The sequence below is a fragment of the Amblyomma maculatum genome, chromosome 1, assembly GCF_055883805.1.
Source record: "Amblyomma maculatum isolate TAMU_Amacu chromosome 1, ASM5588380v1, whole genome shotgun sequence".
In the NCBI taxonomy this organism is placed as follows: Eukaryota; Metazoa; Arthropoda; class Arachnida; order Ixodida; family Ixodidae; genus Amblyomma; species Amblyomma maculatum.
This window is the reverse complement of record NC_139344.1, coordinates 460,094,818-460,110,607: the sequence shown is the minus strand read 5'-3', so window position 1 is coordinate 460,110,607 and position 15,790 is coordinate 460,094,818. Positions and strand designations below refer to the sequence as shown.

The window sequence follows — 15,790 nt, the reverse complement described above, 5'->3', positions numbered from 1 at the left end:
CTCGACGCTTCGAGGCCATCGCGATTGTTTCAGATGCATGAAAACGACGGAAACCATGTCGATTGCTGCCACGGAGCTAAAAAAAATGATAGTGCGCGCCAGCGGTAACTTACCTTCAGCGGTCCTCTTATCAAGCCTAAATACATCGTCATCATCATCAGCCCCACTTACTCACTGCAGGGCGAAGGCCTTTACCATGTTAAGGCCGTCCTCCAAGGAGAGAACTTTCACTGCTATGTTCTCTCGTGGAGCATTCAGGCGCAGTGCGTGAATTCTTTGGACGATTCTCCAAGGATCGAATCCCGCTGGCGCGCCTGCATAGGGCGAAGCGCCGTTTGTTGCCGTTCGTAACTTGCTGCTCCCACGTACGGCTCACAAACTGATGCACTCTACCATCGCCACGATGCGGCCTATCTGATCAGCGTGAAAGAAACTTCTACGGCATACTACGCGGTAGCACGTATACTTATTGACAAAAAGCATAGAGAAGAGACAAGAAGAGCAACAGGCTACGGCATCGAGCCTTGTATGCTTGGGTTGCAGCCGGACCAAAGGGCTGCTGTACCGGCCACAAGGTTCTTTTTATTTTCGTCGAAAGAGTTTCCTGGGATTTAGCTTTACAAAAACTTTCAATGGAGCGCTATATCTCGCATGGTTTGAATGTTTTTCGTGCACACTTACCTCAGCAGCAACGCGGGATGAACTCCACCACCAGCCATGGCAATTTAGATCATTGGTGCATATTTACTCGAATTGGAATATTGCAAATGCTTCGGCATCGCAACCGATGCGACAACAGTGATTATAAGAGTTCTGTACGTTTTCTTTTTTTTTGACCAATTCACTGAATCGTTGCAGCAAGTAAACACTTGCATTTACTTATCCTGGGAAGCCATGGCTCTTCGTCTTTTCCACTGCAATGACATGAGCTAGCTCGGATCCGAGGCTTGGTTATGCTTTATCAGAGAAGTGGCAATTCATTCTCTACGAAACGCTTCTTTTGAAGAATGCGTTTGTAACAGAACCAATATGGCTGATGGCGGCGGCCATTTTGTAGGACGGAGCTACAAGAACCAGTTCTGCGCACCGACTGGCTTACTTTAAAGGACACTGCATGTCCCGGCCATGGTCATTTTTCTTCCTGATTCGAATTATATATCAGTAACTTTGGTTATTTCTCTCGCTCACTCTGCACGCTTGCTATCTCTTAACGTTACACCTACAGTTTTCCGATCCCTAGCTGTCTGCGTTGTCTATAAGTTCTAAAGAACCCTTTTCGTTGACCTCCTCATTTCAACCCCAAAGGTGAGCACTGGAAAGATGCAACTGTTCTATACTTTCACTTGAGCAATACCGATAAGCTGCTTGTTATATTCTGCGAGTACTTACTAAATACGCTACTTCCTAATCTTCTACTCCACGTTATTTTTCTTCCGTAGTCCGAATTTGCGGGTACTACCAGTCCTAATTTTACATATTCGCCTACTTCCACTGTTTCGCTACCTATTGTAAACTTTTGCTCCTTCTTTAGGCTGTTCAACATTACCTAGTCTTAGTTCTGTATAATAACTTTTAGGCCAATCTTTCTTCTTTATTAACTAGGTCCTCCATCATTATTTGTAATTCATTCCCCAGAGTTACTTAGCAAGCCAGTGACCTCGGGGAATCGCTGATGACTGAGGAATTCTTTATGAATCTTTATCGAAAACTGGATAGTACTGCAGAGATCGTGGCTCCTTGTCTAACACTTTTCATTACGGAGACTTTATCACTTTTCTTATGCAGAACTATGGCTGCTGTGCAGCTGCTATAGACAAGCGTCATGTTTGTAAACAAAGGTGGCGCTGCGATTAGCAGCGACATGGGTGTAGGCAGAAACGCAGCGTGCCTACAGTGTGCCATGCAACGCTGCCTTCGAAACCAGTTTGAGCGTGCACTATTTTGAAGCCTAAGCTTCGCATGTGTGGAGAAATTTTTTGGTTTTCGATTGTGGAGTAGTTCAGCACTTTTGGAGTCAATAAACCTTTTAATTATCGTGCGAAGAGCTGCAATGGCTTCCTATTCGTCGTTGCTTCCTGCGCGCGGCTACGGTGGCTTGCTGTAGTGACATTAAGCTAAATGAAAATGAGAAAGCGCAATGTATATGAAAAACTATTAGTTTTACATATCCATTGCGCCAGCATTGTTTAACTCCTAGGCCTATTGCTATAATAGCGCATGAATGAGGTCGACGATTGAATGACTGAAAGTGTGTTTTTCATATATGACGACTCTTTTGCGGCTTCAAGCACCTTCAATCAAAATAACAATATTACAAATAAATATCGTGAACTAGAAATCACATTCTTAGCTCTGTGTAGCGGAAACTTAAGTCACAATTTCACTGAATAAAAAATCAATCATTTAGTTTTTTACAACATATTCGCCTAGGGCGCGCTGCCAGCTTGTTTTATCCTGCTCGATAAAAAAAAACGTTTGACGTCTGTTTCATCGTGCAGACGTATCCAAGGTCATTCACAGGCTGATATATACATGAAGGCCTGTAAGAATGCTTTCATTTTGTTCTTTTTTCTCTTTAGAAGAGATGCATGAGCGCAAATTTTGCGACGTCCTGCACGGTCGCTTGCAGCGAACTGAGCGAACTGCTGAGCTTTTTAACACACTTGGAAACATGTTATTCAAAAAACGCGTTATATTTTTCTCATTTTGCACACCTCATAGCCGATTCTACATTGGGACATAAGTCCATGATTTATATCATACATAAGTATCCTGCTTGATGACACGTACGTCAATATTTAGTTCTTTCGTCAAAATCGTAATACCTTCAAAACGAAAGTTCAGTAATCTATGAAATAACGCTGCGTGACTTTGCCCGGATACTCATGATGTTTACTCGCTTTCTAGGACCGGTGATGAAAAGTACATCCCTCGTTGAAACTCGCAAAAAGTGATATCAGTGAAAAGACGCTCCGCAAATTTGGGTCCTGCTTTGGAAATACCGCGCTGGAGTGACCACTAGAAGTGACAGCAGTTACTTTCACAGCAGCTTTGTGTCCTTTTCTGTACGAGCATATGCACGGGCACAAGTGAACCGAACTCACAGCGTATCTTCTATTATGACTTGATATAGTATATACAACGAAACGTGCGCGAGCTGCAGGTGTTTGTTATTGCGCCATTCATCATGCGACTGAAAATTAGTCACGACAATTAAGAACCGCAAATAAAGTGATCAACTTTCAGTACAGAAGTGAAACGCAAGTTAGCCGCGAAGCAATCCGTCACCGAAGTGTCTGCTTGTCGCGCTCAACGCCGTTGCCCATCGCTCTCATGTTTATCCGACCACAGCAAACATGTGGAACTAGGTGCTATTTTTTTTTTTGTGCCTTGGAAGTTGTTATACTCGGTAAGTACGCTCGGTAAGTATATTGGTAAGTATGCTCCAAAACACAGCAACTGCCGCGCATCCAATGCAGACCGCGCGAGCTTTCGCTTACACCCCGAAAATCACTGCTGTCGCCAGCGCTGCCGCATCTTCACTGACGTCACGGGCTGACGCTTGTCTGTAGGGAGTATGCACTGGTGTGCCGTGTGCGATGCAATGAGGATAATTCAGGCGCCGCCGGCCATGTTCGGGTCGACGGAAAGAACAGGGTGAACGTACTTAAAAAATGCTGCCGTGCGGTTTCACAAGCAGTGGCTTCCGCAGATATGGGTTACTGCGCTGCCCTAGACTGTAATAGAGCAAGAAATGGAATCTCAAGAGCTGCGCGAAGGATCCTGATCAGCAAACGAATGAAAAAGATCTCGAGATGCGACGTCACATATCGGTGTAAATGATCAATCATTGACCATTATAAATTGGGGCGTAGACTCGTACCCCCACCAGATGCTAGCCTAAATAGTAGAGACGCTTTCGCGTGGAGGCGGCTACAAACTAATACGTTCATGAACTCGGTCTGGGCGTTTCACACACTACCAGACATTACGGACAATGATCTTAGCAATCGCTGTGAGGCGAGAGGGACCCTCGACCACATAATTTGGGAGTGCCCACAATCTACACGGATAGAGGAAAATATTACAAGTAGAACTGCCGGGGATAACCTGCTGCGAAGCGCGGACCCAGCGATTTAGCACCGCACCGTCTATCTGGCGGAAGAGGCCGCAACAAGCCAAGGGCTGCCTTCCAGCCTCTAATCCGCGGGCGCACGACCTCCCGTCTTCCCCGGCACGCGTGCAGGGGAGTGGAAGATGACGCCCATTTCCGATGGAAATAAAAGTTGTGCAACCACCCAAATCAATGATCAACCGGCTGTATATTAAGGAAGACGTGAAATTTTTGTCAACAATGGTGGGGCTCAAATCTTCCGGATATGCCCTGGCAGCCAGATGATCCATGTACGACTGTTCTTCAAACATTCGTCGCCGTATTTGAGGAAAAAGTGTAGCTTGACAACGTATATGCGGCAATATACTTCACCGTTTCCAGCCATGCATATGCAGCCCACTGCCAAGACTTCATGTCGTGTTTTGCGACAATCGAAGACTTAGTTGAAAGAAAGGTACGACAAACAATGAGGGTTGTTGATTATCGCGTTCCATAAAGTGAATTAGCAGTGTTTTAAGTGATCCGGGACAAATAAGAAGAAGTGGAGGTTTCCAAACGTCCGAAGCTAGCGCTTTTCCACTTTTCTAGATTTTTTATCACTGTGAGCTATTTGTGATCTCGTCATCCTTCGGGATGGAGGGCGCACGACCCCTGATCCCACCTGACACCATCGAACAGGCTGCGGCTACTCGACGGGTCACCTCAACGTCGCGGACGTGGAGCTTCCAGACTCGGCAGATGACTCCACGGTGACTGAGATGGATTCTGACAGCAGCTGCACGCCTGTACAGTCGCACCGCCTGAAAAGGAAGCTGCGCCAAACACAAGTAATGAGTGAGACACCAAAGAAGAATGCTGAAAAGCAAGGAATCTTTTCCGTGGCGTTCGTACCAACAACGGCGACGGCGAATCTGAATGGTATAAACAGATAGCATCTTACCCAGTTTTTCGACCGGCTGGCTCCAGGTGATTTGACGAGGTCAGAATTAATCCCTGGAAGAATGTCCTGACCGTGGATGTCCAATAGCAGGCTACAGGGGACAAGCTGAAAGGCATTGGTACGATTGGCAACATGCCGGTCCGTTCCTTTCTTGCACATGGGAAAAAGTCTACTGCATGTGTATTCACCGACGGTGACCCCGAGATAAGTGAAAGCAATCTCTGCACGCTGACAAATCTACGGAGCGCATTGTGGATGTTCATCGTTTCGGCCGCACAAAGTGCGGTAAATTAGTCTTTGAAACTGAATCCCTCTCATCTCATGTTAAAGTCGGCTATGTGAGACAGCCAGTTCGGATGTATGTTCCAAGACCTGTTCAGTGCCACAAATGCAACAAGATCGGAAATGTGAATGCCGTTTGTCGAAACGAGGTATCCTGCCGTCGATGCGGTGGTACGCATCCTCATGAGACATGCCAGACGGATACTGTGAAGTGTGCAAACTGCTCGGGCGCCCATGAAGCGATGGCTAAGGAATGTCCTAACATTCGGAACGAAAGACGTATACTAAAGAAGATGGTGCGAAATAACTCGACTCATCAAGAAGCGGCTGCGTCTATTCGTCATCGCAAGCACCGTTCCCGACGCCGACACAAGGAGTCGGAAGGCAAACCTAGCCTGGATAAGTCAGCTTCACAGTTAACGTCAGCTCAGGTGCTACAACAGATTGAGCCTAATCCCGTTAAGAATACTCATGCTGTAATGTCACAGGCAATGTCACAGGCCAAGGAACAGACAGAAGCTGTTGTATTATCTGCTGCCTCTGATGTTGAGTTGCCTCGTCTACCATCAAAGGCCAACACGAGGCCTCACCCCAGTTTGGTTGCTGGAAATTCCGAGAACCCCAAAAGCCAGCAAAACAAAAATGCCGAAACAGCTGGTTCGTACAATGCTGGTGCTGCTCTCTGGTATCAACATGAAAATAGCAAAGTTTCCTGTTCAGTTTTTGGACGCATTTTAGCAGCTCTGGCGGCATTGCAATAATTTACAATGGCGCAACAAACTAACGCCACCTCTGTGACGATGCACTTTCGCCGCAATGTAGTGATGCAATCGAATGCCCGAGGCCTGCTTGGTCGGCTGAGTGACAGCGGGTACAGAAGTACAGCTTTACTGTGATTGTGATCTGTGAGCCAACATGCCGGCTACTTTTCACCTTTCTGGATATGTTCTGCTATGGTCTCGGGAAGCAGACAAAACAAGCAAAGTGCTGGTGTGTGTACGTCAAGACATTGCGCACGTCCGCTTTGCTCTACAGCCCCACAACACGAACCAATACATTTGTTTGACATTAACCCTGAAAGGACGAGTGCGTTCTATAATTGGCGCTTATATTTCACAGAGCGATGGCTTGGACAAGTCATATCTATTTTCAACATCCAATGTTGTGCAGCTCCTCGTATTACTGTGGGGGACTTTAATGCTCACAACCCTCAGTGGGGTAGGGCCATAATGAGCAACCGAGAAAAATACCTAGCAGACGTTATGCATACGCAAGATCTCGTCAATATAAACGACGGCCCACAGACTTTTCTATGCGGAACAACCTAGAGCAGCTGCTTGGATGTGGCGTTTGTTTCCAGAAGCCTACATCCCTCTGTTTCTTGGTGTAGTGATGTGGAAACGCATGGGAGTAATCACAAACCAACCTACGTATGCATCAAGTGGTTTGCACCTGCCACTTCGCCTCATGTGCAATACACAGACAGAGCATCGGTGCCGACTTCCAGCGTGGACCTCTAGATACCATCTGAAATAGAGGGTCTGGTTACTTTCTTTCTCAGAGAAAATACTCGCTATGTTTGTGTGCCGGTATCAGTGTCCAGCATCGACGTGGAATGGAGCGGCTTCGCATGATCCGCCAGCAGGCTGAAAGGAAGTACAGGAGATCGAAATCCGCGCAAGATCTCGCACTTTCTTGCCGAGCTAAACGACAAGTTTTGCGCCACCTGGAGAGGTTAGGAGGACAACGTTGGAGACAGTTCCGCTCATCACTGGATCCCCTTAAGCCCCTGTCGCAAATCTGGCATGTTGCGAGAAGCTTTCGCTCACCTCCGCGAGAAAGGCATCCTTTTCGTGCCCTGGCCCTTTATCAGCGCCGCAATGAAGTTGACGTAGCTGAATATTTTTGTAAAATGATTGTGTGCACAAACCAGGCACAGTTACCATTTTCAGATGTTTTTGCGCCACCTTCGCCGAATGATTATTACGACGTGCCCTTTATAATAGCTTTATAATAGCTGAATTAGACGCCGCTCTTGCTTCTTGTCGGCATTCATCTGCACCTGATCCTGACGAGATTACTTATTCAACTTAAACAAACCTAGGCAAGGATGGTAGAACTGCACTACTTAATTATTTCAATAATATATGGGCTTCTAGTATTGTTCCTGAACACTGGAAGATTAGCCTCCTGGTTGCTCTTTTGAAGCCTGGATAGCCTCCTCTCGAACTTACCTCATACCGGCCAGTTGTCCTAGCAAGCTGTTTTGGAAAAGTTATGGAGCGATTGCTGCTGGCAAGACTTGAGTGGTATCTAGAAGGTAATGATCGTTATCCGAATATGATGACTGGATTTCGCCGGGGACGCTCTTTCATTGACAGCGTCATCGACCTTCTGGCGACAGTAGAACACGAACAGCGTCACCGTCGACTAATACCTGCTGTCGTTTTAGATATAAAGGAAGCTTACGACAACGTCCTCCATGATGCTATTCTTGATGGACTTGACAGCGTGGGAGTTGGCGGTCGGCTGTATTTGTGGATTGCAAGCTATCTCAGTGGCTGCTCTGTTTACATGATAACGCCTGAAGGAGATACTACCCGCTTTCATTACGGTCGTGGATGTCCACAGGGAAGAGTTCTCAGCTTGCATTCCGGCCACAAGGCAAGAACAAAGCAATTGTGTTTCTCCACTTGTGGAAATTCGATTGACCGTATCACATGCAATAACTTCGAAAAAAGACTATTATTTCAGGCCAATTTTATGGGAGTGGTGTAGAAAGCAGAGAGAGAATATCAAGCAGGACAGTGCACTCTGTAAGCAGGGTGTTGCATATAATTGTTTATTCATAGACAAAATCGTCGGTGTATATTGAGTGCAGTAGAGATAATGATTCCGCTCGTTTTATCATTAGTGACGTTTCTCTAATGCTTGGTGCGTAGATATGTTTACGCCGGGGCTCAAAGAAGCGAGATCTTATATAAGCATGGTGGCGTCTGGTAAATAAGAAAGAAAGCAGAAACGAGTAGCTTGTTTTGGAAGAAACACAGCCTTATGTGGCGCCGTATGCTGTTTGAGTGCTGACGCTGTTTCTCTGATCGAATATTTCTAAGGGCTGCTAGACAGACATATAAATGAATTGTCTGTCCATGTTAGAATACGAATATGCGGTGAAAGCAGGAGCTCAGTTACATTTTCATCAACGTGATTACCTTGTATATAAGACTAATGTCAAACCTTTTGAGTGTGCTACTTTGTCACCATTGTCAGCCTCTCTGCCCTCACTGCAGTGCAAAGGCTTCTTGAATTAATTGCCCGATGCGATTCGTATATTCGCGCTGTGTGCAGCAGCGGTGAACAAAAGCAAGCCGCTATCCTTGCAATGACGTTGATGGCGCCATTGTGGTTTGATTAAAGCAGCATAGACATAGATATACGCTGAAAGAAGGCAGGGGGAATGTGAGCCGATATATTTTGTGGAAGGCTTGAATACTTTCCTGGAATACTTTATCAGTAAAATATATACTTCGACTAAAGTTCCACTGAACACGATGACTTCTTTATTTTGTAGAATTATGGAGGACGCTTAGGACTTTCTAAGAATGTGAAGCTGAAGCCTAGATGGAAATTTTGTAGCCAATTCTTTCTTACCATTCCGAGCTGCGTAAGGAGTGTTTTCAGAGGCACATAGTCCCGTTTCTCTACCTAAGTGCGTCTTATATAAAAGTGCGTGACATACATAGAACCGAAAATGCAGTAATATTGCCGCGTGCCTCTCGGAACCGAGGAAAAAAAAAGAGGACGAAGCTGTGTGTGTGAGACTGATCCGTTCATATGTTGCTGCCTTCTACTAAGTGGAGGTGCGGGGTGCGATTCGCCTTTTGCTGAGTTCCATCCCTCAACGGCAACCGAGAGCCCCCACGTATTTGACACAGGTCCACCGCAGTACCAGCCGCCACCTCCGAGGTCAGTCACCAGAGTTCGGGCCTTTGGCCTGGACGCCAGTGCCCACCACGCATAGATCGAACACGAACATCGTAGCTAACGGAGAGAGTTCACCCCAGTTCGTTGTCCTCCAGTCTCGGACGCCACCGTTCATTCATGGTGAGCATTTATGAGGACGCTGAAGACTGGCTAGACGAATTCGAAAAGGTCGCCAACTACAACGGCTGGGATGAGCAAAGGAAGCTGCATACTGTGTACTTTGCTCACGAAGTCCGACACGGCGGTACGGACAGAAACTCAACATGTGACCGGCCACGCCACAGTGGTAACAAAGGGGCCACTGGTCATGGGCACGCCATACGTCACTCTTTCGAAACAGTGCCTCGGCTAGAAGAAGAGGACGACGCGGTCTCGGTTCAAGTGGTGGGGTGTCTACTCTGGCTCTAGGGGAGTGGGTACCACTGTGGTGCTGCCTTGGCTAGAGGATGAGGACGACGCGGGCTTGGTTCAAGTAGTGGGGAGTCTGCTCTGGCTCTAGGGGAGGGGTACCCACTGTGGTGCTGGTTTGGATTAGGCACAGTAGTGTTCGCTCTTGAAAAATTTCAAAGGGTATTCTTCTGAAGCACGGATGCATACGTAGGCACATTCAGTGGCGGTGGTTGCACAGCAGGCACAGACGGCTCCGGGACGACTTGCCTAACTTCCTCACGAACGACCTCCGCGAGTGACGGAAGCCTCAATAATGGCGTTATATTCTGTAGCTGAATGCGTCTCAGAAGCCCAAACGTTTTCTTCGTGCAAATCTGCTGGATGTAATCGACACTAATGAGGGTGATTTTTCTGCTTATGAGAGAAGTGAAGATGAAGTGTCTGAAGACAGCAGTGACGAAGAAGAGGACGGCTCAACTGTGGTTGACGAGGCTGAAGCAGAAGGTCTGATCACGACAGATTTTCCTACAGCTGATGTGAAATCCAGTAACGCGAAGAAGCGGTACACATGGCTGAAAAAGGAGTTCGATAACGAACTGGTGAATTTCGAGAACGACTTTCCGTTGCCACCTGCAGAGCCGCTGAGCCCTAAGCACTACTTTGGCATGTTCATTTCTCGGTCCATGTTGAAAGCTGTTGCAGATGAGAGCAACAAATACTACTTTCAGAAACATGGAACGCCCCCAAACCTCACAGTTAAAGAAATGACATCTGTGCTGGGGATGTTCTTCAGGATGGGACTCGTAAATATGCACAGGGTCCGTGCCGACTGGGAATATGGAAGCAGATACGAATTAGTAGACCAGGTTATGGCGCGAAACAGGTTTGAAAATATAATCAGGCACTTGCATTTCTTTCATAATGAAGCTGCCACTGAACAAATTAAAGAAGACAAGTGCTGAAAGTACGTCCATGGCTCACTTCCTTACGCAGCAACATGTCTGGCTTGCCACAAGAAAAAAAGTCAGCAGTGGACGAAATCTTGAACTCTTTCCGTGGACGGTGTTACATCCGTCAATACATGCCTAATAAAACTAAAAGCAAATGGGGCCTGAAGCTTTGGGCACGTTTTGGAGAATCAGGTCTGTGTTACGATTTTGATGTATATTAATGCTGCAACAAAGGTTTTTATGGATGGCTATCAGCTTGGGTTGGGAGCTGGTGTTGTGCTTCAGCTATGTTCGAGCCTTCCAAAGCGAGACAACAATCTAGTGGTTGCTGGCAACTTCTTTACTGGCCCTCACCTTGTAGAAGAGCTCACAAGAATTCGAATCTCCTACATTGGCACAGTCAGCGAAAAGAGGTTCAAGTACAGCAAGTTAATGGATGACACACTGATGAAAAAGCGAGGTCGGGGTGCCTGGGATACTTCAGTTGCCTCCTGTTATCAGAAGGCAATGGTGGCCGTGAAGTGGTATGACAACCGCTCTGTAACTCTCCTTTCCAACTGCATTGGTGCCAACCCGGTTACCTCCGTGAAAAAATGGAATATCGAGGAAAAAAAAACATGTCTTTGTAGATTGCCCAGCGATCATTCCTGCCTACAACAGATCGATGACTGGCGTGGACCTTCTTGACAAAATGTGCTTCTCATATCGTTTTCCCGTAAGGCCAAAGCGCTGGTATATGAATTTATTTTGGCATACGCTGTCGCTGCCGTTAATGCATGGCTCATGCAGAAAAGAATCTTTCATCAGCAAGGATCGTCGCCCACACCCTTGAGAGAATTCCTTTCCGAGCACGCTACAAGCCTTATCTTGTACAACAAGCGACCGCCAGGGCGCCATTCAATTCAGAATGTTACAACACTCAAGAAAATGTGCTTAAATGTCCCTCGCGACGTCAGAAAATACAGCAAGGAACACTGGCCTATATGGAATACACGGTGGAACCACTGCAAGGCATTCCCAGGGGGCTACACCTATGTATCTTGTTCGAAGTGTCAGGTGATGCTTTGTTTGAACAAGGATCGCAACTGTTTTGTAAGCTACCACCAGTAGGCTGCGGACAGTCTTGCTTCTTGCTTATGCTTTTTATTATTCTGGAAATGATATGCACCAAAAGGGACGGTGCTAGTAAAAAGTTTGTTCTCTTGGCCTGACCTCAGTCTTTTACTTTACTGCCCAGTGTTGCATATATGCAACACTCCACATTTAAGTCACAAACTATACCTTCGAATTTTTTATTGAATATTCATGCTCCCAGTGACTCTAAGAACACGAGGAAGAAATATTTTAAAATTTGGAACAGTGTTTCTCATACTGGGAATTAATGGCGTCACCAGAACCGTTGAAGCCGGAAGCATAGACGGCCGGTGACACGGCGAACACGTCACGGTTATAGTCCTGTGTTGAAGTGTTTCTTTCATCGTGGTGGCCTTCGCTAAAAAATCTGATGTCGTGCCGGGTGGATTGCGTGCGAGCCCAGTAAACAATTCTTGTTTTACCCCAAGCATTAGGTGGCACACGATCGTCTCCTCAGACATATTTGGATCAACACGCCTAAAAAGGTGAACCATGTCCTCATAATACATTCCAACTCTTTCGTTCGTGGCTTGGCAGCGAGATCGCAGTGCCGACTCCGCACGCTTCCTTCGGCCATTGGCGCTGTAGGTCGCCAACAGCTGGCGACGAAAGAGGCCCCATGATGGTAGCGTCGTTTCGTGGTTGACGAACCACGTCCACACCGGACTTCGTGGTTTTAATTCGCATGCACGATGTCCTCGGAGAAGTGAACGACCACCCCAAATCGAAGAGTACCTTTCGGCGCATACGGATCCCCCACGGCGCATACGGGTCCCGCGTCATTACCTCTTCCCGTTATTGTTCCCCAAGTTCACCTCCCTCTATATACCGCACTGGCCGCCTTCCAAGCCCCCACTCTCCGAGCCGCCGGGAAAACTAGGAACAGCGACCAGCGGAGGTGAGGCCGCTGATGAGCGAACTGCCCAACATCATCCATCAGGTTTATTGCAAGATAATGGCTGTCAGACGGCCAACATCCATCCATCAGGTTTATTACAAGATAATGGCTGTCAGACGGAGTCTGTAACGATGAACCTGAGTGCGCAGCTTCGGACATAACGGTTTCTATCGATGATTTTCTCATTATCGCGTTAGTTGATACAGGGGCGGAGTATTCAGTTATGAGCAGTGGGTTAGACAGGAAATTGAAGAAAGTTTTAACCGAGTGGACTGGGCCTCAGATTCGCACGGCAGGGGGACACCTTACATCCCGGCTGGAAGATGCGTTGCGAGAGTTGCAATTGACAGATTTGTTTATGTTGGCGACTTCGTTGTTCGTGCCCACTGTTCGCAAGACGTCCTATTCTGCTTGGACTTCTTTAACGCTGCGATAATTAATTTGAAAGAATCACGTGTGATGTTTTCGCCTAGCCAAGCCATTGCGAGATCTAGCGTCGACAGTTCATCAACCGCTTTACGTATTACAGCTGAAGACGTTACGGTCCCGCAAAGGTGCAGCATTATGGTCATGGTAGAAAGCGACGCATCATGCGACCGCGACGTACTGGCAGAGAGGAACGTGGGCCTGCTTCCTGAGAAAGGGGTCTGCGCTGCAAGAGGACTTCTTCGCTCGCGGGATGGTTGTGCGAAGCTTTGAATTACGAATTTTGGGGACCAAGTTTCAGCACACTAAAGGAACGGCCATCGCCTATGTTGCCGACTTTATTGAGCCAGCGAACATTTGTACTCTGGCGCCGCCGTCGCCAGCCGGATGCGATACACCCGACATCCTATCAACTGTGGACGTTAATCCCAATCTGCCGGTGGTTGAGCGGCGGCGACTCCTAGAGCTCCTTCGGGATTTTGCTGGATGATTTGCAACGTCTTCGAAAGTTGGGCGCACCCCAGTAGCTAAACACGGCATTATGGTTGACGCGGAGACCACGCCGATTTCACAACACCCATACCGCGTGTCGTCAATGGAACGTGAGGCTATTTGAAGCCAAGTGCAAGAAATGCTTACCGACGACATGGTGCAGCCGTCTACCAGCCCCTGGGCTTCGCCTGTAGAGTTGGTGCAGAAAAAAGACAATACCTTGCATTTCTGCGTTGATTATCGCAAGGTAAATCAGGTAACGAAACGGGACGTATACTCACTTCCGCGTATCGGTCATTGGACCGGTTACGCAATGCCAAATATTTCTCGTCGCTTGACATCAAGAATGGCTACTGGCAGATAGAAGTGGACGAAAGGGAGAGAGAGAAAATAGCGTCCGTTACCCCCGACGGCCATTATGGATTTAAAGTGCTTCCTTTCGGTCTCTGATCTGCGCCAGCAACCTTCCAAAGAATAATGAACACCGTTCTCTCTGGACTGAACTGGCAAGCGTGCCCAGTCTATCCGGACGATGTCGTCATTTTCGCGTCTAGTTTTGAGGAGCACCTCAACCGGCTGCGAATGGTACTACCGGCGCTGCGTTCAGCCCATCTGATGATAAAACCGCAGAAATGCCATTTCGGATTCCAGGAGCTCCTCTTTCTTGGCCCAGTTATTAGTGCTGAGGGCGTAAAACCAGATCCCGACAAGACTGCTGCTGTAGAAAACTTCCCACGCCCATCCGACAAAAAGTCTTTTAGAAAATTTGGGGGGCTTTGTGCCTATTACAGGCGTTTCGTCGAGAATTTTTAACGATTTCCGAGCCTCTTACTCTTCTTACCCGAGACAATGTTCCTTTTGCGTGGCAAGAAGATCAAGAGGATGTCTTCAACGAGTTACCCCGGTGACTGCAGGCCACCCCGATGCTTGCGCAGTTTAATGAAAACGCTGCTATGGATATTCATACCGATGCCAGTAATTTTGGACTCGGTGCAGTTCAGATTCAGTTGCGAAGTGGCACTGAGAAAGTTATCGCTTACGAGAGTCGTTCTCTTTGAAAAGCAGAGGCAAGCTACTCAACTACGGAAAAGGGATTTCTCGCAGTAGTTTGGGCGATAACTAAGTTCCGACCCTATATTTATGGACGCCCTTTTAGGGCTGCGAGTGACCACCATTCGTTGTGCTTGCTAGGCAGCCTCAAAAACCCCTCTGGACGGCCTGCAAGGTGGAGCCTGGGTCTCCAAGTGTACGACATTACGGTTGTATACAAATGCGGCCGTAAGCACAAAGACGGCGATTGCTTGTCGTGTGCACCAGTTGACGCTGCCCCTCCCGACAGGGAAGACGACGAGTTCCAGTTTCTTGCTATAGTCATGACCACCGACATGGCTCAGCGTTAACGGGCTGACCCCGGTTTACGCCCGCTTATTGAACATCTCGAAGGCCTTGGTGTAGTGTCCCACGTGCTTTCGCGCGGGGTTTATTCTCCTACAGCGTTCGCAATCGTGTCCTATATAAGAGAGACTTTCAGCACAACAAGGAATCCTTTCTTCTTGTTGTGCCGTCCGACCTCCGGCAAGAAATCTTGCATGCATGCATGCCATGATTAGCCTTCGGCTGGTCATTTAGGAGTCGCGCGAACATTAGCATGGAATTGACAAAAGTATTATTGGTCTAAGTTGCTGCTTTCAGTCCAGCACTATGTGAGAACATGCCGAGAATGCTAGCGGCCAAAGACACCTCCGCTGACGCCTGCAGGGCGTCTTCAGCCAACAGCCCCTTTCCAGCAATTGGATATGCATCTTCTGGGCCTTTTCCCAAGGTTCTCATCAGGGAACAGATGGATAGTAGTGGCGACGGACTACTTAACGCGATATGCCGAGACACAGCCACTTTCCCGTGCGACTGCTGCTGAAGTAGCCCAGTTGTTTCTCAATACCATCTTAATACGCCACGGTGCCCCATCGGTTATTATTACTTACCGCGGTACAGCCTTTACGGCCGAACTAATGCGGGCTCTCTTCACTCTTGCCCGCACAAGTCATCGTAGGACTACTGCTTACCATCCGCCAACAAGTGGACTGACTGAACGCCTCAATAAAACACTTGCAGACATGATTTCCATGCACGTCGACGTTGAACATCGCACGTTGGATGAACTTCTTCCATATGCAACTTTT

The 15,790-nt window shown here is 47.6% G+C and overlaps 1 pseudogene; it reads left to right on the top strand.

Moving 5' to 3' along the window:
• The first annotated feature begins 5,186 nt into the window (after positions 1 to 5,186).
• LOC146209771 (uncharacterized) lies at positions 5,187 to 15,010 on the top strand (annotated as a pseudogene).
• Positions 15,011 to 15,790: the final 780 nt, after the last annotated feature.